Below are 20,073 nucleotides of genomic sequence, written 5' to 3'. Positions count from 1 at the left end.
GCTAAAAAATGCCCAGCACCTGTATCCAAAAAACATCATTGCCTGACCCTGGGGGAGTAGTTCCAGGGTTCTGGGAGAGGGGTCCAAGTGCAGTGGGCTCCTGGAGAAATCTGTTACCATAGGAATATTGAGAAATCCAGTTAAAAAATTCACATTTTACGGTCAGTCAACTTCAAACAGTCACGCTTTCCCTTTCAAACTTTGAACTAGGTGAACAGAGAGATGATTTGATTTGTGGTTCTGCTGCACAGAAGTTACACATCATTTAAAATAATTTTTTAGAATTTATTTTCAAATGTTTAAAAGCACCAATAAATTATTTTTGTGTTTTATTGACTTTCAGATTTACTTGATTCTTGAAACATTATTACCTTTTAATTACTATGAGCTGGTCTTGAGTTTCAAAGTATCATCTGACAACTGATTTAATTTTCAATGTGTAAAATATGGGCTTTCTTCCCACAAACATAACTGGTTTTTTTTTTAAGCGAAATCTGGGCAAGATAATTGTTACACTCAGTTTTTACCATATGAAATCTTTAATAAGAAAAGCTTTTTGCTGTAGCTTTGTGAATTGTTCCAACTTGCAATATATAACTCAATTTATTTGTAGATGCTTATGCTAAAAATTGCATTATATTTTAGGCAATAGGTTAGGTGGACTAAACCCAGACATTTATTGCTTTACAGAAGAGATCTACGCTATTATTTTTTGAAAAATATGCATAATAGCTATTCACAAATGTTCACCTCATTAAAAAAGAAATGCCATTTCACTTTAGCTACAAAGACCTTTCCTTGACAAAGGGGCGTTGGCTACAATGGTCTGTTTGAAATATTTTTCTCTCTCTCTCAGATACATTTTTAAAATACCTCTACCTCCAGATGATTCGAAGATATATGATATTTAAAGATGTAGGGTTTCTTTCATGGTTATGCATCAGTAACACAACAAAGGTCGGCTTTGCTATGCTTTGCATGTGGTATGCTCGTATATCTGACTTCTACCTGTTTAGCCTCACTTACTGCACCTTCCCAGATTCCAGTGTGTTTGTCCTTTTCAAAGCATCCTCTGCTGGGTTAGAGCCATGACTCTTTGAATTATTAACACCTGCACAATGCCTCCCAGAAGCGAGAGGATACAAGTACTGAATTATCCTGTGTGTCTCCAAGTCAGTCTTCACACAACCTTGGCATCTGGGAAGCAGGGAAGGTCGGGCAACTGACACTGGACATGGGAGACCTGGGCTCTCGGCCTGGGTCTGCTCGTGCACTTGTGGTATCTCCCTACACCAAAGATTCTTTCTTTTATTTATTATTATTATTTTTTTTGTGGTACGCGGGCCTCTCACTGCTGTGGCCTCTCCCGTTGCGGAGCACAGGCTCCGGACGCTCAGGCTCAGCGGCCATGGCTCACGGGCCCAGCCGCTCTGCGGCATGTGGGATCCTCCCGGACCGGGGCACGAACCCGTGTCCCCTGCATCGGCAGGCGGACTCTCAACCACTGCGCCACCAGGGAAGCCCTTTCTTTTACTTTTCACTATTTTTTAACTTACTATGTCATGGGCGATGTTCCAGGCCACGATATAGATATCCTTCATTAAAATGAGGCTTGTGGATATATGCTGAGCAACAATTACCTAGATCATTTGGTCTTGTTTTTTCCTACCATTTCTCATCATCTACACCCACATTTTATATTTTATAGAGAGTTAAGCTATAAAGAGGAACTGCGAAGGAACCCAGTGAAGGAAGGTTTGCATAGACTCCCTCTTTTCTAAAGATTTTTCAGACAAGCTTCCCACATGTCATGTCCTCCCTGGTTTACTGCACTTCCAGCAGGAGGACGGACTGTGGACCACTTGTGGTGTGGGTTCTTTCATCCCCTCATCTGAGTCCCAATCCCCAAAGACAAGAAAAGGTGCCCTTACTACTCTTTTGAAGAGAATCAAATAAGTAAAACTCAGCTGAATCCATTGTGGGCTCAGGAGAGTCCAGAGCAGAACTCTCAGGAAAAGAGGAAGTCTGGGGATTGCAGTTTGCTTCCCGTGCCAAGAGAGCATTCAACATCTCAAGAGGTGGGTGAGGCCAGGATACCCAAAAGGAGGCCTGAGGGGGTGAATCAGGTTCATTCATGAATGGGGATAATGACAGCTTCTACTTCACGGCATCAGAATCTGTAACAGAGTTCACCAAATAGCTGTTGACGAATGAATAGAATTGTGGTGAGGATTAAATAAGTTTTCACACACTCGTTTTTACAGCGTTTGTGGCACTTATATGCATGTTAGGTTTGGTTTTGGTTATTTTGTTTTTGTTTTGTTTTATTTGTTTTCTGAGTGCTAGAATTAGGACTCATAATTACATCTTGCAGTTCAAGCTTCTGTTCTGTAATAGAATTATCTTATTCCATGAAGTCAAATTTAAAATGCTAAAAGAAGCTCAGTTGACATAGGCAAATCATGGATCGCATTATAGCAATTTTTCAATGAACTTAGGTAGAGTAGCAACCAATCTGAAGCTGGTTAGATCAGAAAACAGGTAGTGGGGAACGCATGTCTTGACAGAGCAGTGAGAGGCCATATCTGCCCTTCAGCTGCCTGATTCTTGTCTCTGTTTGCTGTGTGCTGCAACAACTATTTGGATAGTGTTTTCAAGACTTCTGACAGACTTGAGAAAATGCATGGGCATTTTTCCACCTGGTCAGTAAGGGAAAACCTTGACCAGATAAAATAACTTGGATATTCTACCAACCATGATAATTCATTTGCTTAGTAGCCACTTCTTGTTTATTAGCCACAAACCTCTCCATTCCTCAAAGGCAGGTATTCCTTCCCTTCTGCTTGCACAGTGTGTGTCGCAGACTCAATAAATGCAGGCTGAAATAAACCATAAAGCTTAAACGAGGCTGCAGCTGCCTTCCAGGCTCTAAGAACAGGTGATACTCAGGCTAGACTCTTGGCAAGCACGACCCCAGATTTCTCATTCTCACTCCTCCATCCTGGAGTCATGGGGGGTGGCATCCCTTCCTCCCATAATAAATTTAAAACGAAGTAAGGCACTCCTTGGACAAACTCTTCTTTTGAGAAATTAGCTAAAAATACAGCATCAGATATAATGTCCAATTTTTTTAGGCTTCCATTTTTGAATTCTTCACTTTTTAATATATATCAACTACTTTATACTTTATAAATACTATACAAATTTATATAAATATCAAATACTTTATATAAATCTCAATCTCTCCCTTGAAGCCAGTAACCATTCATAGGTCACAGCGTCCTTGGAATTGAAAGCTACGACTTCTATTTTCTTCTCTGTTAAAATGTACTTTGAGTTTTCTTAAGTTAAAAACCCCTGCTCTAGTGTGTTCAGTTCATCCAATATATAAAACTATCCAACAAAACAGAGTTGGATCCTTCCAAAATCCACTCACAGATCCTTTCAAGGGATGACATTCCCCAAACAAAACTTCATAATGCCCTTGTTTTATCTAAACCCCTAGAGAGGATTACATATCAAAAACAATTAAAACTTTTTAGTAGAAATGGGGCCAAAATGCTTGAGATGAATAAGAAATCCTCTAGGTCTTTGCCAAAAGCCAATGAACCTGGACTTTTTCTCCCTCCTGTGTTTTTATTAAAAAAATTTTTTTTAAGTTTAACTTATGTTTTTCTTAACTGTCTCAGTGTTGTGGTTTAGGCCATGGAAGGTTGACTTCCTTCCAGAAAGGCATTTCCCACCCTGAAGTGAGATACTGTGATTGTTGCTCCAGAGGCTTCTGGATCTGAACTTCAACGAGTTAGGTTCCCCCAAGGGTCACTGCACCCTGTTCAGACGCTCTCTCTCCTCCCACCATGGCCCTGGCTCTCTCCTCATCTGTAGGATGCACATGTTCTCCTTCAGGCTTTTTTTCTTTTCCTTTCGAGTTAATGCTCTTGCTGGCTTTATATTTCCATTGTTTCATGTTGTTGATTTTCCCCACTTATGAATCATGAAGATTAACCAAAGTAAAGTCCTGATTTACCACACAGTAAATACTCAAGAAATCTTTGTTGCCTTTTATTTCTTTTAAGCTAAAGGGACAAGTTAAAGTATAGAAGGCACCTTCTTCTCCTTACCCACTCCTAGCCATGTTAGGACTTTTTACTGTGTTGGACCATATGAAACTGTGGCTATTTGACGTTTTCAACTACAGAAATGGCAATTTCGTATGATTCAACTAATACCATGCTGCTAAGCAGCTGGGCATTCTGTTTGCAAAGAGTTCCCACACTCATTACTAGGTGACCAGCCAATGGTCCTGGTTAGCCCAGCACTGAGGGGCTCCCAGGATATGAGATTTCAGTGCTACAACAGGAAAAGACCCCAGCAAACTCAGACTAGTTGGTCACCCTAGTCGGTATACTACAGTCGAATTCTGCTTTCTGTGATTTCTTATTTCCTAAATGTGTAAAGAAAAAAATGTCCAAATGTATCATAAAAATATAATCATCAGTAAGAGTTATTGAAGACCCACCATGTGCAGACACCTCAGTTAATCTGTTTAATCCTTCCAATAATTCTATGAGGTAGGAACTCTTCTTATCTCCATTTTACCTGTGGGTAAAAGGAGGCACAGAAAAGCAAAGTTGCCTGACTGGGGTCACAGAGCCTGCAGTGGTGGAGCAGGGAGCTGAGCACAAAGAATCTGAATCCAAAGTTAGTGCTCAAAGGAGAAATATTCACTTCTCCCTTCCTTGGGTGTCTATGGTTTCTGCAAAGTCGGCTGATGAAAGTGGTTTCTGAGGAAAAGGAATGGATATAGTTTTCTCCATCCCTCTCCGGCTTTAGTCTTCTTTTTTTCCCTCCCACTTCCATGCCCTGGATATTGACTTTCGTTACAGCCACTTAGCCTTGGTCATGCTACTGCCTAGCCCCAACCTGGTGGTATTCTCGTCACCTTGTCCCAGGTGCACACGCCCGGCTCTTAACATGAGGTGCCACTCTCTGTCCACTAAGCCTGTCCCTCACCTCTGCCTGGACCACCACTCCCTGCAAAACAGTTTCATATGTGGCCCAGACCACCTCTTGGCTCTGCTCGCACTACTAAGGGGCAGAGGGGAGGAGGGCTAAGCATCAGGAGATGGGCCTGGGGCTAGATCTTGCAGAGTGTTGAGTCTTAAAAGTCATGCTAAGCAGTTTGGCTTTTATTTGACAGATGGTAAGGAGGCAGCTAAAGTTGATGGGCAACGGCAGGAGCACACTGTGTTTTAGAAAGATAAGTCAGAAGGTGGACTGGGGCAGGGAGAGTCTCTAGGATTGCTTTCATTATATGAGAGCCGGCAAATTCTGATGCAATAGCGCTCAGCGTATACTGTGTGGCACCAAGACAACTCGTCAATTAGATGAAAAAAAATCATCCTAATCCAGTTACATCAGCCTTGTGATCATGTTCCCTGATTTTCACTCTCCTAAACCGATAGAAAATGCTAACAATGAAAAGACACAAGTTGTCAAGTTTTGTCAAGTGTCAATTAAATACTTTTCGCTGTAGTGGATCCTACTGTGCTCCAATACGGCTAATATGTGTAGTTAAAATGATAGTCTATTAATCTTATGTTAAGGTGTAAAAAGGAATGACAGAACTTATTTCATGCTATCTATGAAAAATGGTGAAAAGCAAAAACAAAAATGAAAATGTTAAATCTGTGAAGGGGAAACAGGTCATCACTGTTCTGGGTATATTTGTGGATTCCAAGTAGATTTGCCTAAAACTGCATGGAAGGAGTTTCAGAACTGGAAGTGTAAAACCCTACTTTAAAATAAGCAAATATCTCCCCAAATAACCCTGGTCCCTAATACGGGGTAGATCTGCTTGAAATGAATGCAACAATTGTCCATGTCCACGTCCGTAGTTCCGCAAGGGTGCCCAAGCCCCTCACCGCACAGGAAGCTTGATATATATTTCAACACATAAGATAGCATATACTTTGCACTGAGACTTCCTTGCTAAGTTCAAGATCCTTACAATGGCTGCCAACTCCTAATATTTCAAAGACTGTCTACATTAATATCTTTCAAAGCCCCAAACCTTGGCAAGGAACAAAAATTGTTTTTGAATCTGCTTCAAGAATTAATATTAGAGAATAGGAGGTTTTCCTCTCAGCAAATTGAAGCTGAATAAATTGTTCTCTGTCTCCTTAGAAATGGAACTGATTGCTGGAGGTGAGCACGGCTGGGAGGGGGCAGCATGCAATGCTGGGGAGGGGCCTGTGTGGGCTCAGAGGGGCCTTTGTTCTCCTAAATTATTGGCAGATCAGTTTCTTTAAACCCAGTGTAGATGCTAAAATACAGGAAGTAAGTATATTAGCTTGGAGTTACATTAAAGACAGCTGGAACTGCTGGACGATTACTGCCTATTTTCTTTGATTATTGCGTGCCCACAGAGCAGCCTGCTCCCAAGCATTTCTGGGCGGTTGCTCACGTCCTCACCACTATGACAGGTCAATTGAAAGAATCCTGTGTAGACCTGCATTCAGGCTATTCCTTGGAACAAGACAACGAGCCCAAGAGACATTTCCTTGTGGCGCTTCTGACGACTGCTTTGTCACTCCCTGCCCCATACAAGCAGGGATTCTGTGGTTTGATGGTTTGGTGTCATTCCCCCTGTGGACTTAAAAGACCCAGACTTCAAAGCCACCTGCCAAAAGCTTTTGGTAATGGCTTTGACTTTATTTTTTCTATTTATAAAAATAACATAATTCTTGTAGTATACCAGTAAATATAAAACAGAATAATGAGAGTAAAAGAAAATCTTACTGCCTAAAAGCAGCCACTGTAACTGCTAATACTTTGGCTTATTATTATTATTATTTTTTTTGCTGATCTGTTGCAAACTGCTTTTCTTTCAAATCATTACTTCTCTTTGCCTTTTAGAATATCATTATATTCCCAAAGAACCAACACAGTTTCTCCATTCCTGATCAGAACAACTAATACGTATCTACCCACAATTCCAGGATTTACAAATGTATGCTAAGAATTCATTGCATATTACCTGAACTTGGCATTTTTTTTCTGCTAGTATTTCTTAGCTATTTTAATTTAGTCAAGAATAAACTGTGTGTGTACAATTTTGTATCTTGCACCATCTACTTGACAGTTACAAACTAAGCATCTCCCATTAATTTTAAGTCTTCTTCTTTGTTTTGTCATTACTGGCCAAATAGATGTATCTAGATCCATCTACTTTTCTTCTCTTACAACCTGTGGATTTTTATCATTTCATTCTTTCTGATTTATACATCAGATTAAATCAGATGCCACAACAACTTATTGACACCATCTAAGTGAAAGGGTGTGTTTTAAAGGGATAAAATTGTTCTTCATTATAGACTCAGAAATATGCTCTTAAGGGTGTAATGACATTTGAATGCCAATTCCTAAAATAAAAGAAGAAATGTTTCCCCAAGAGACTCACAGAGCAAAGAGAAGATGGTAGGGAGATTTGAAGGATGAGATTCATATGCTACTTCAGCATTCTAGAGAAAGTATCCATCAGTAATCTGACAGAGCCAGGGTCCTTACTTGTCACTTGCTATGTGATCTTAAATATGTCACTCAACAGTCTGAGCCACAGAGGCTTCATCTGGGAAATGGGAGAAATAATACTCACCTCATGCAGGGACACTATTTAGCATGTAATCGACGCTTGTTGGAGCTCTGTCCTTACTATTCAAGATGAGGTCTTTTTCATAATGGATTTGTGTGAATTTAAGCAATATAAAAATAGAGAAATGACATTTTCAAAAGCCTTAAACATATAAGAACCAGTTCCTTAACTGCATCCTCCTTTAGCTAGCATTTTTTAGAACAGGTAGCCATATTTTGCCTAAGCTGACAATTTCTTTTGACATCTGTATAGCATTCAGTATACTTTGTTCATCTTGGTTGAGTATGGATATAGATCTCAAGAAATCTAATTCCATTAATTGGTCATAATGATGGGCACTCTGGAAACCCAAACGATTAATATAGATAGAATTCTAGGGTCTTGTTTCAAAAAATATATGCAAAAACTGATTTTAGTACAGTCAAGTATTTTCGAAACAACTATGTACGTATGAAGAAACAATGTGGCCACCACACATTCTTCCCTGATTATTAAAGCTGATCCACTTTCTCCTCTTTCTGCACATTCTCCAATCCCATGCCACCCTTGCCTTCAGCTTGACTTTGATACCTGAGACTATTAGTTGGATGGGTAATCTATTAACCTTGATCCCTCATCTCAGTTCAGCCTCTATCCTTTTCCTCTCCTGTGAGAGCAGGGACTTGGATCTCCTCAGGGACTTCGGTCATCTTCTTCCCCGCTGTGTCTTCAGCCTTTCCATCCCTTCTAGCTATTTCTCCTCAGCACAGTGTTTTTCATCATAGACAACAGATACATTCTTCAATCCACCTCTTTACTTGGTTTCTCGGAGACAGTCAGTCCCCTCCTGATCTTCCTCCTCCTTTCTGCTCTTCCCTTTTCAGTCTTCCATCTGCTCTGCTAAGGCATCCATTCCCTGGACCACCCAGGGAATTCCCTGGTGGTTCAGTGATTAGGACCTGGCACTTTCACTGCTGTGGGCCCAGGGTTCCATCCCTGGTCAGGGAGCTAAGATCCCACAAGCCATACAGTGAGGCCAAAAATGGAAGAAAAAAAAAAAAGGACCCCCCAATATTATGTCCTTTCAGCATATCAAAGAAATGTAACATTATTGTTAGATTTCATTGTTTGACTTGGGTAAAGGAGACATCTATATTCAACTCTTTCTTCTTTTTACATAGCTTATGTGGCAGAAGTCAAAATAAATATATGTACCATAAATATTTTGTTTCTTTCTCATTACCTTCTTACCTTAGATATACACAGTACACACAATCTTGTCATGACTGGTTGTCTTTCAACGATTAATAATTGAGAATCCCTATGTGCTAGACATTGAGGGGATTACAGAAAAATATAATGATAACAGTTAGCCTTCATTGAGCCCCTCATGTTTGCCGGAAGGTTTACATAACAACAATGTTGCACAGTAGGTATTAAATTCTCCAGTTCTACATGGAATAATGTTGAGGCTTCAAGTTTTCAAGTTCACACAGCTTGCAACCAAAGAGCTGGGATTCAAGCTGTGTCTTTATAACTCAACACTTTCTTTTTATGACTCGACGTTAAGTATAACAGTTCCTAAGAGGTACAAATTACTAGGAGGGGTGATTACTGGGGTTAGCTTTGAGTTTTGATAAAATTAATTATATGGGTTTTTTAAATTTTTCATTTGTTTTTCTAAAAATTAAGAAAAATATGAAGTTCTGCAAAGTTTGAGTTTTGTGAAAAGTAAAAATAAGTCACTCCTATCCACATTTTTCATTTTAATTTACATGTCAATTTTTTTCTACCTTATGAAATTGTGCATTTTGGAAGCAAAGATAAGCATTATATGAAAATACATTCAGAAAAGTTAAGTGCTGGCCTTTCGCTGGTCACGCCTAAGAGCTGTAGAGTAGGAATTTTTACATGATTCAGGATGTGTTGAAGCTGTGTCTCCCTGACAGTTCATTAATTATTGACATTTTCTCTTTTTCTCTCCATGGAATTCTGGGACTGGAAGAGACCCTGTTATGTAGCCCCCATATGAAAATAAGCAATGACCTGAGAACCAAATGAAATCCAGGCAGGCCCAATGAGAATCAGGAGGTGTGGGTAACGAGAGGCAGGCAGTTGGCCTAATGAGAAACTTTACAGATCCTGTTTCTTTCTATTACCTTTTTTCTATTTTTCAGGGTAATCTTTTAGGTTGTGTTTTACTGAATTTTTAAGCATATTTTCACTTATGCTTTCTTATATTCTTATAAGTTTCTAATGTAGTGAATATAATGGCATGAAGTGGCAAGGTTGTGCCACAATGTAGGTAAATATCCAGGGCAGTGTTAAAGTAGCACAGGGAAATTCTTGTTAGATCTGATTGTTTCTATGCCACCCTGGTGCCCAGTCTTTTCTGACCTTGGAAGCTGGTTATAATTGGAGGGAATACTAGATGCTTCAGGTCTTTCTTCTAGGTCAGGAAAGACAAGAAAGGATGATATATGAAGACTCAGATGAACTGACAATATGATGTAGAGGTGGAGTTTTATGACTGTTTCCAAAATCAATGGAAAAGAAAGCTGGGACCAATTAAGTACCTGTCATGGGCATACAAGGGAGAACTTGTGGTGCACATACTAGGTTTTGACCATTTCTATGTAACAAGACTGTAAATTTCTCTATCCAACTATTATTTCCTTGAAAATAAGAATTATGTTTTATTTCTTATTGTATCCCCAGTGACTAGCACATCTTTAACATAAGGCAAACAGTCAACCAATATTTGGAAATAAATGGGAATTGAATTAAGAGGATACAAATGATGATTTTAAATTATTATCAAGTCTAATTTCCAGGCTAGACTTGTCTCCTAACTAGTTCTTACATGTGATCTACTATATCTACAATATCTCAGAAAACATTGGTGGGTTCTAGGTGTGGAAAGATGTATCCCCTGAGAAATTTAGACTTCAGGCTTGACCTTATGAGAGTTTATGGTTTAAATTTATATTGCCTATGATATCCACAAAACCCAAACTTAAAATATAAATTTAAAATGTGGTCCAGGTTGGAAATATGCCTGGAACAACTGGCAAAAACAAAAACAAAGCATCTTTGGCAAGCCACCTTCTAGACAAAGGCCACAAAGTTGTCACCTCTGTTAAAACTCCACCATTAGCTCATAGATCAAAATTAAAAACACACAAGGAAAAAAACCACCATGAGAGACAGCAGGAATAGCAAACAATAGAACTAGACCTCAAGATTTTGATACAATGAATAACTGGATAAAGATTATAAAAAATTATATTTAAAATATTAAAGAAATAAAAGATGGAAGCTGGGCTTCCCTGGCGACGCAGTGGTTGAGAGTCCACCTGCTGATGCAGGGGACACGGGTTCATGCACCAGTCCAGGAAGATCCCACATGCCGTGGAGCGGCTGGGCCCGTGAGCCATGGCCGCTGAGCCTGCACGTCCGGGGCCTGTGCTCCGCAACGGGAGAGGCCACAACAGTGAGAGGCCCACGTACTGCAAAAAAAAAAAAAAAAAAACTACAAAGAATTTAAATTTAATGAGTAACAATATCAGTTTAAGGGTTAAGAAAAGGAACAAGCAGAACAAGTCCAAAGAACAAAATTAAGTAAAAAATAAAGGTAAAAGCAGTAAAAAAGGAAAGAAAAGAAATGGAAAGCAAAGCTACAATAGAGAGGATCAACAAAGCCAAAAATTGTTTCTTTGAAAAAAACCAATAAAATGGACAAATTGGATAAGGCAAAAAAAAAAAAAAAAAAAAAAAAAAAAAAATTAACAATGTTAAAAAAGAAAAGGAGGACATTACCATAGGTGCTGTGGAAGTTAAAAAGATGAGATGTCATGCACAATCGATGCAAATAAATCTAAAAACTTAGGTGAAAAGGACAATTTCCTAGAACCATATAACTTACCAAAACTGTTTGAAGGGACTCCTGTTTTCCATTCCCCTCCCCCTCCCTTCCCCGTCCCAGACGACCGGATCCTGAAGAGACATCTGCAGTGGCAGCTGCTGAGTTCTCGGTGAAGGTTTTTCATTTCTCCCATCCCCTTCTCTCCCCACCCCATCCATTAATATTATTCTTTTGAAGATTCTTCATTGTCAAGCTGCCAAAGTGGTGAGTGTGATGGTAGAAGCGGCTGCTTCTCGTTTCAGTGCTTCTTCGGGCAGAGAAGGAAGTAAGGGTGCACCTCAGCACTACCCCAAGACTGCTGGCAACAGCGAGTTCCTGGGGAAAAACCCCAGGGCAAAACGCTCAGAAATGGATACCTGCATCAAGCACTAGACGAGATGACAACTCCGCAGCAAACAACTCCGCAAATGAAAAAGAACGACATGATGCAATCTTCAGGAAAGTAGGAGGCATACTAAATAAGCTTACTCCTGAGAAGTTTGACAAACTATGCCTTGAGTTCCTCAATGTGGGTGTAGAGTCTAAACTCATCCTTAAAGGGGTTATACTGCTGACTGTGGACAGAGCCCTAGAAGAGCCAAAATATAGCTCACTGTATGCTCAGCTATGTCTGCGATTGGCAGAAGATGCACCAAACTTTGATGGTCCAGCAGCAGAGGGTCAACCAGGACAGAAGCAAAGCACAACATTCAGACGTCCCTGAATTTCCAAATTACAAGATGAATTGAAAACTGAACCAGAAATGTTGATGTCTGTGATAAGCATGAAAATCCCCTCCTCCCCGAGGAGGAGGAACAGAGAGCCATTGCTAAGATCAAGATGTTGGGGGACATCAAATTCATTGGAGTACTTGGAAAGCTTGATCTTATTCATGAATCTATCCTTCATAAGTGCATCAAAACACTTTTGGAAAAAAAGAAGAGAGTGCAACTCAAAGATAGGGGAGAGGATCTGGAGTGCCTCTGTCAGATAATGAGGACAGTGGGACCTAGGTTAGACCATGAACGAGCCAAGTCCTTAATGGATCAGTACTTTGCCCGAATGTGCTCCTTGATGTTAAGTAAGGAATTGCCGCTGCAGGATACTGTAGAGTTGAGAGAACACCACTGAGTTCCTCGCAAGGCTTTTCTTGACAATAGACCAAAGACGATCAATCAAATCCGTCAAGATGCATTAAAAGGTCTAGGAGTGTTTATTCCTGCTGCTATGGCTCAAGGGATGAGAAGTGACTTCTTTCTGGAGGGCCCATTCATGCCACCCAGGATGAAAATGGATAGGGATGCACTTGGAGGACTTGCTGATATGTTTGGACAAATGCCAGGTAGTGGAGTTGGTACTGGTCCAGGAGTTACCCAGGATAGATTTTCACCCACCCTGGGGCGTCATCGTTCAAATCAACTCTTCAGTGGCCATGGGGGACACATCATGCCTCCCACACCATCGCAGACTGTGGAGACAGGAGGCAAGTTTATGAAAACCAGGGGCTAAGCCAGCTCTCCCATAACCAGAGTCAGGGACTCTTATCCCAGCTGCAAGGACAGTCAAAGGATATGCCACCTCGGTTCTCTAAGAAAGGACAGCTTAATGCAGATGAGATTAGCCTGAGGCCTGCTCAGTCTTTCCTAATGAATAAAAATCAAGTGCCAGAGCTTCAGCCCCAGATAACTATGATTCCTTCTAGTGCAACCACCACGCACTCAAACACCACCTCTGGGACACACACCTCAGCTTGGTCTCAAAACTAATCCACCACTTATTCAGGAAAAGCCTGCCAAGACCAGTAAAAAGGCACCACCATCAAAGGAAGAGCTGCTTAAATCAACCGAAACTGTTGTAACCGAATATTTGAATAGTGGAAATGTAAACGAAGCTGTCAGTGGTGTAAGAGAGATGAGGGCTCCTAAACATTTTCTCCCCAAGATGTTAAACTAAGTAATCATCCTGTCACTAGACAGAAGTGATGAAGATAAAGAAAAAGCAAGTTCTTTGATCAGTTTACTCAAACAGGAAGGGATAGCCACAAGTGACAACTTCATGCAGACTTTCCTGAACGTACAGGACCAGTGCCCCAAACTGGAGGTTGACATCCCCTTGGTGAAATCATATTTAGCACAGTTTGCATCTCGTGGTATCATTTTGGAGCTGGTGAGCATTTCAGAACTAGCTCAACCACTGGAAAGTGGCACCCGTTGTCCTCTCTTCTTACTTTGTCTTCAGCAATTAGCTAAATTACAAGATCGAGAATGGTTAACAGAGCTTTTCCAACGAAGCAAGGTCAATATGCAGAAAATGCTCCCAGAAATTGATCAGAATAAGGACCGCATATTGGAGATCTTGGAAGGAAAGGGACAGTTTCTTACTTCCAGTCCTCCAATTGGAGAAGGAACTGTTAAAGCAAATAAAGTTGGATCCGTCTCCTCAAACCATATATAAGTGGATTAAAGATAACATCTCTCCCAAGCTTCATGTAAAGGATTTGTGAACATCTTTTTTTCTTTCTTTTTTTTTTTTTTTTTTTTTTTTTTTTTGCGGTACGCAGGCTTCTCACTGTTGTGGCCTCTCCCATCCATCACGGAGCACAGGCTCCGGACACGCAGACTCAGCGTCCGTGGCTCACGGGCCCAGCCGCTCCGCGGCATGTGGGATCTTCCCGGACCGGGGCACGAACCCGTGTCCCCTGCATCGGCAGGCGGACTCTCAACCACTGCGCCACCAGGGAAGCCCGTGAACATCTTAATGACTAGCTTCTTACAGTACATTTCTAGTGAAGTAAACCCACCCGGTGATGAAACAGATTCTTCCTCTGCTCCTTCCAAAGAATAGTTAGAGCAGGAAAAACAACTGCTTCTTTCCTCCAAGCCAGTAATGCAGAAATTCCTTCATGATCACGTTGATCTACAAGTCAGTGCCCTCTATGCTCTTCAGGTACACTGCTACAATAGCAACTTCCCGAAAGGCATGTTACTTCACTTTTTTGTTCACTTCTATGACATGGAGATTATTGAAGAAGAAGCTTTCTTGGCTTGGAAAGAAGATATAACCCAAGAGTTTCCAGGGAAACGCAAGACTTTGTTCCAGGTGAATCAGTGGCTAACCTGGCTAGAAACTGCTGAAGAAGAAGAATCAGAGGAAGAAGCTGACTAAAAACACCAGCCAAAGCCTTAAATCGTGCAAAACATACTGTTGCTATGATGTAACTGCATTTGACCTAACCACTACGAAAATTCATTCCGCTGTCGCATTTTCACAATATTTAAAGCAGAAGCACGTCAGTTAGGATTTCTTTCTGCACAAGGTTTTTTTTTTGTAGTGTAATGTCTTAATCATAGTCTACCATCAAATATTTTAGGAGTATCTTTAATGTTTGGATAGTATATTAGCAGCATGCAATATTACATCATAAGTTCTCAAGCAGAGGCAGTCTATTGCAAGGACCTTCTTTGCTACCAGTTATCATAGGCTGTTTTAAGTTAGAAAACTGAATAGCAACACTGAATACTGTAGAAATGCACTTTGCTCAGTAATACTTGAGTTGTTGCAATATTTGATTATCCATTTGGTTGTTACAGAAAAATTCTTAACTGTAATTGATGGTTGCTTCTGTAATAGTATATTGCCTGTATTTCTACCTCTGGTAATGGGCTTTATGTGCTAGATTTTAATATCCTTGAGACTGGGCAAGTGCACAAGCCTTTTTAAAAGAAACATGGTTTACTTGCACAAAACTGATCAGTTTTGAGAGATCATAAATGCCCTTGAAGTGGTCTTTGTGGGTGTGAAACAAATGGTGAGAATTTGAATTGGTCCCTCTTATTATAGTATTGAAATTAAGTCTACTTAATTTATCAAGTCATCTTCAAGCCCTGATTTTATATACTTGTATCTGTCAGTAAACATTGTGATACTCGAAAAAAAAAAAAAAAAAACTGTCTGAAGGGGAAAAAGAATTAAGTAGACCTATAATCATTAAAGAAATTGAATCAGTTGCTAAAAATCCATTCACCAAAAAAAAAAACAAGGCCCAGATTGTTTCATAGGTGAGTTCTATCTAACTTTCAAGAAACAGATCATTCAATTTTATACTTACCTTTAAAGAAAAAAGATAAAGGAGGAATGCTTCCCAAGTCATTTAATGACACTATTATAATACTCCTGAAATAAAAACCAGTCAATGGCAGTAATAAAAATGAAACGTGTATGCCAATCTCATTTATGGACATAGATACAAAGATTGTGAAAACAATATCAGCAATCCAAATTCATCAGTGTAAAACAAAAGTACATTATGACTGAGCTGGGTTTGTCCCAGGAATATAAGTATGCTCTAATATTAAAATATTGTAAGTATAATTTACCACATAAACAAATGAAAAGAAAATATCTCAGTAGATTTTTAAAAAGCATTGAATATGAAAGATTCAACAAATATTTATTTTAAAAATTCCTGGCAAAGTATAGAAGGGAAGAATTTCCTTTATCTGATAAAATGTATCTGGTAAAAAGCCATAGGAAACATCATACATGGCAGTGAACCTTCAGAAGTGTAATCCCTTTTAAATTGCTTAAGTGTTCTTCTTTTGATGTATGTTTTGGTTGTCTTCCATATCTTTTTATTTTAAGCAATGAACATCTTGATGTAATCTATGTATACTTGTCACATTATTTGCTTAGGAAAAATTCCAAAAAGTAGAATTGTTCAGATCAAGGTTTTACATCTTATAAATTTTATTATATTTTCCTAAATTTCCATGAAGGAAGATTGTGCAAACTTACAGTGACACAGGCAATTCCTTAGAGTTCCCTTTTTATTCACTTTGTTTATTCAATAGATATTTATTGAACATTATGATATGCTAAGCTCTCTGCTGGGAGTTGGTGTTCAGTGACAAACACGACAAGTGTGCTAGGCACCCTTCTGAAACTTACAGATTAGTTTTGGGGTCATCTGTATATATTCTTTAAGATTTGCTTGTTTGTGACTTATCCATTTTTCTGAATTTTTAGTTTGATTTTCCAGAAGTCAAGATTCTAGGATGTTTGGCATCTGAAGTATAAGGGGTACAAGGAATGAAATCTCTTGGGGTAAAGTGACTTTGTTTTCCAAACCAAAAATAGAATAGAGGATAGAAAAGCACAATAGTACTTAGATGGGGACAAAAGAACAAAGTGTCTGAAAATAGGTCGGTCCCCAAAAGTCTGAAATAGATGATTTCCTCACCCATGGAAAGGGAGGAAGTGCCACACGCAGAGAGGCTGAGGGCATAGGCCATAGACAACCTCATATCCCCAGTTTTGCCTTGAGCAGGCTTTTCAGTAGTTTGACTCAAATTAAACTCAGAAACCCCTATGGAGGAGAACACTTCAATACCATTTATCATTCTCAATCAGCAACTTTAACTTTAAAAATAATACAAAACTCAGTGATGACAAGATAGCAAACTCGCTTCAGCTGCTGGCTCCTTCTTCCCAAGTGAAACCTGGAGAAACTACATGATTGAGAGAAAATATGGAACCAAGCAAGTAATAAAAACTATAAGAACACCTGGAGAGGCCAGAGGTGGTCAAAGTGGTATGAAGGATGGCCACACCTGCACAGCAGCGAAAGCAGGAGCCGGAAGAGAGGATCAGTTAGAGATTTTAACTTCTGCATTTGCTTCTTGCCCTTATTGTTTTGGGGTGATCTTCACCCGCCTCCTTGCAATAGCCTAGAGCATCCATTGTGGTAGCCCTGGAAGTAGCATCTGGGCAGTGAAGAAGTTGATAAAAGTGCAGGATGACCAGGTGCCCTGCCTTTGAGCATCCTCTGTCTTCCATCTCCTGTGCCTCCAAACCCTCAGGATGATGGAAAATGACCTAGACTCTGCCTCTTCCCAGTGTTGCTATGTTCTAAGGGTTTAAGGGTGAATCCCTGACAGAGGAATTGCCAGAGGAGTGAAACCAATTCAGTTTTGGGGGGTGATCAAAAGTTTGATGGTGCTGAGGGCTTCCTCCACCCTGGAGCTCATCCCTGCTCATCTCCTAAAAATCACTGAAGGAACTCTAGTGTGTGTCCCTCGTAACATTTCCTCATGACATTGGCAGACAGGATTGACCCCAGGAAAATATGGGCTCACAGGCCAAAATAACAAAATGTCCAAAAAGCACAACCACTTAAAACAGAGACCAAAATCTGGACATAGACCACAAGAAGCAAAACTATTGGAAACGGCAAGCCAACAATTTAAAATATGCATAATTAGTATCCTTAAAGAGATAAAGAAGAATATTAATAATTTGGAACAGGTACAAAATGTTGTAAAAAAATAATCAAATGGAAATATTAGATACAAAAAAAGTGTTAAAAGAGAGAAAAACAGGCACCACTTTTATCTAAAGCAAAATTAGCATCAGTCAATTAATGGAAAAGTCAGTTAAAGCAAGGAATCATTTTAAAATGACACAAATACCTCCAACATTTAATCGTCACTTACACAAATGCATATTAATTTGCCAATCTTTTGATAAAGATTCAATGCTTTTTCTTTGAATCTTAGGGTTCTAGGATGCCTTTCTTGCACAAAGCACACCCAAAATATATCTACCAGAATTTCCAGTTTCTATTTCTGTGTCTTTAGTTCAGAGCCAAGAATTAAAGACATCGGCAGAGCATATATGTTAAGAACTTTTCTGTATTTAAACGTTTTATAGTTGTCCTGCTCACCACTAATTTAGTAGCATTTTCTACGCAACTAAATTTTACCAAGTCTTTTCTACATATTTAACTTAGTTTTGAAAAACATCAACTCTTTCTTTCATAGTCACACTTAATCTACGTAGTTACATTAACAATTACAAATACCAATTTAAAGCAAAGATAAACAGACTTTGGAACAAGTGGAACTGGCTCATTAAGCCTAAAAATGTATGTGGTAAGAAGGAATGGAGGGTTAAACTAGAGAGTAGAGACTGATTAAGATCTTCTAGTGCATATCTACAGCTGAGTCTTTCCCTCGGTATTTGCATATGATTTGTTTTGCATACAAACTCATTCTGAACATCGTCAAAAATACACATGTAGCCCAAGAGAACTTTGTGTGGTAACTCTGAAGTCCCCAAAGAGTTTGGAACAAAAATAAAATTAGCTCCAAACCACCAAAGTAAGTCAAAGCTAAAACTCTCATACAGAATCGATTTAGGCATGCCTGGTTTTTATGTGAAAATAGAATTGCCTTCCTTGGAAACAAAGAGAAATACATTCACGTACTGTAATCATTCATAATTTTTGACATTTTACTTATATTGTCAAGGGTGTGCAGGAGCTTCAATACAAAGAGGCTTCAGGGAGGGGGCTTTAGAAATCTTGCTGAAAAAGAAGCTCAACAAAGTTAATCGGTGTAAAATAAGAGTTTTCTGGAGTTCAATACAAGCACTGACAATCTACATTCACTACATTTTAACTCTCCATTACAAAGAAACAAGTCAAGCAAACTTAATTTTCATCAGCTATTGATTTAGTGATATTTGTGCCTTCATAAAAATCATTTGGCAGCTGTTTTCTAATTACATGGCATTATTCAATTGTCATATATTTTTGTCTCATTTTCATTGATTTCTCTGATTTATAAAGACTCTTTCACATGTTCCAATTTCTTATCATGTTTAGCACAATGTTCTACTCTAAGCTTCAAACCTTCTATTGAATGCCTTTCCATAATCCAATCCACCATAGTTCAGGAATTGAATTCAAAATCTTCTTCATAATTAAAATGCTTTTTAGGGGCTTCCCTGGTGGCGCAGTGGTTGAGAGTCCTCCTGCCGATGCAGGGGACATGGGTTCGTGCCCCGGTCTGGGAAGATCCCACATGCCGCGGAGCGGCTGGGCCCGTGAGCCATGGCCGCTGAGCCTGCGCGTCCGGAGACTGTGCTCCGCAAGGGGAGAGGCCACAACAGTGAGAGGCCCGCGTACCGCAAAAAGAAAAAACAAACAAAAAAAAATGCTTTTTAACTCTTCGTTGTGATATTTTCTTTGTCAGTCAAATCAATGAACTCTTTAACCATCTGGAAAACAAAAAATTAAGAGTTTGCATATTACTATTTACATATAATATAAAGTTGTGTTATATACTTGTATCAGACTTAAAATAATATTGAAATACATAAGAAAAAATATATACCTCTTTACATTCTAAATTGTGAAAAACCTACCTCCATGTATTGTACAAGAGATGACCTCAAAGCAAAAGGAAAAGTTGAACAAAGAGTTTGGTCAGGTTAGATAGCAAACCAGTTGAATTAGTCTTCAAATAACTTTCCCTCAAAAATAGGAGATGGGGTAAGGGTGGTAAAATAGTTTTTTCTGAGAAGTTCTGGCTACTGTCATACCATTACAGTAAATTATTCAAAATTATCTAATTCAGAAAGTTTATCAAAGGAATTCAAATATGATAGATGCACTAACATAAATGACAGTGTTTATTAGGCATAACATAACATGAAACAAAGAATCTCTGGAAATTTTCAAGCTAGCTTTACAACT

The 20,073-nt window shown here is 39.3% G+C and overlaps 1 protein-coding gene and 1 pseudogene across 3 annotated transcripts in view; both read left to right on the top strand.

Moving 5' to 3' along the window:
• The window catches only part of SLC9A9 (solute carrier family 9 member A9), a gene marked incomplete at both ends in the record, with an annotated part of 530,059 nt that overhangs the window by 293,011 nt on the left and 216,975 nt on the right, over positions 1-20,073 (top strand). The gene's annotated exons all lie outside the window — the stretch shown is intronic.
• Positions 10,693-14,702, top strand: LOC307053353 (eukaryotic translation initiation factor 4 gamma 2-like; annotated as a pseudogene). The gene is made up of 2 exons: positions 10,693-14,032; positions 14,275-14,702. The product of its transcript is annotated as a eukaryotic translation initiation factor 4 gamma 2-like (transcript).

The sequence above is a fragment of the Hyperoodon ampullatus genome (assembly GCF_949752795.1).
Source record: "Hyperoodon ampullatus genome assembly, chromosome: 5".
NCBI classification, from domain to species: Eukaryota; Metazoa; Chordata; class Mammalia; order Artiodactyla; family Ziphiidae; genus Hyperoodon; species Hyperoodon ampullatus.
This window is presented reverse-complemented; position numbering and strand designations above follow the sequence as displayed.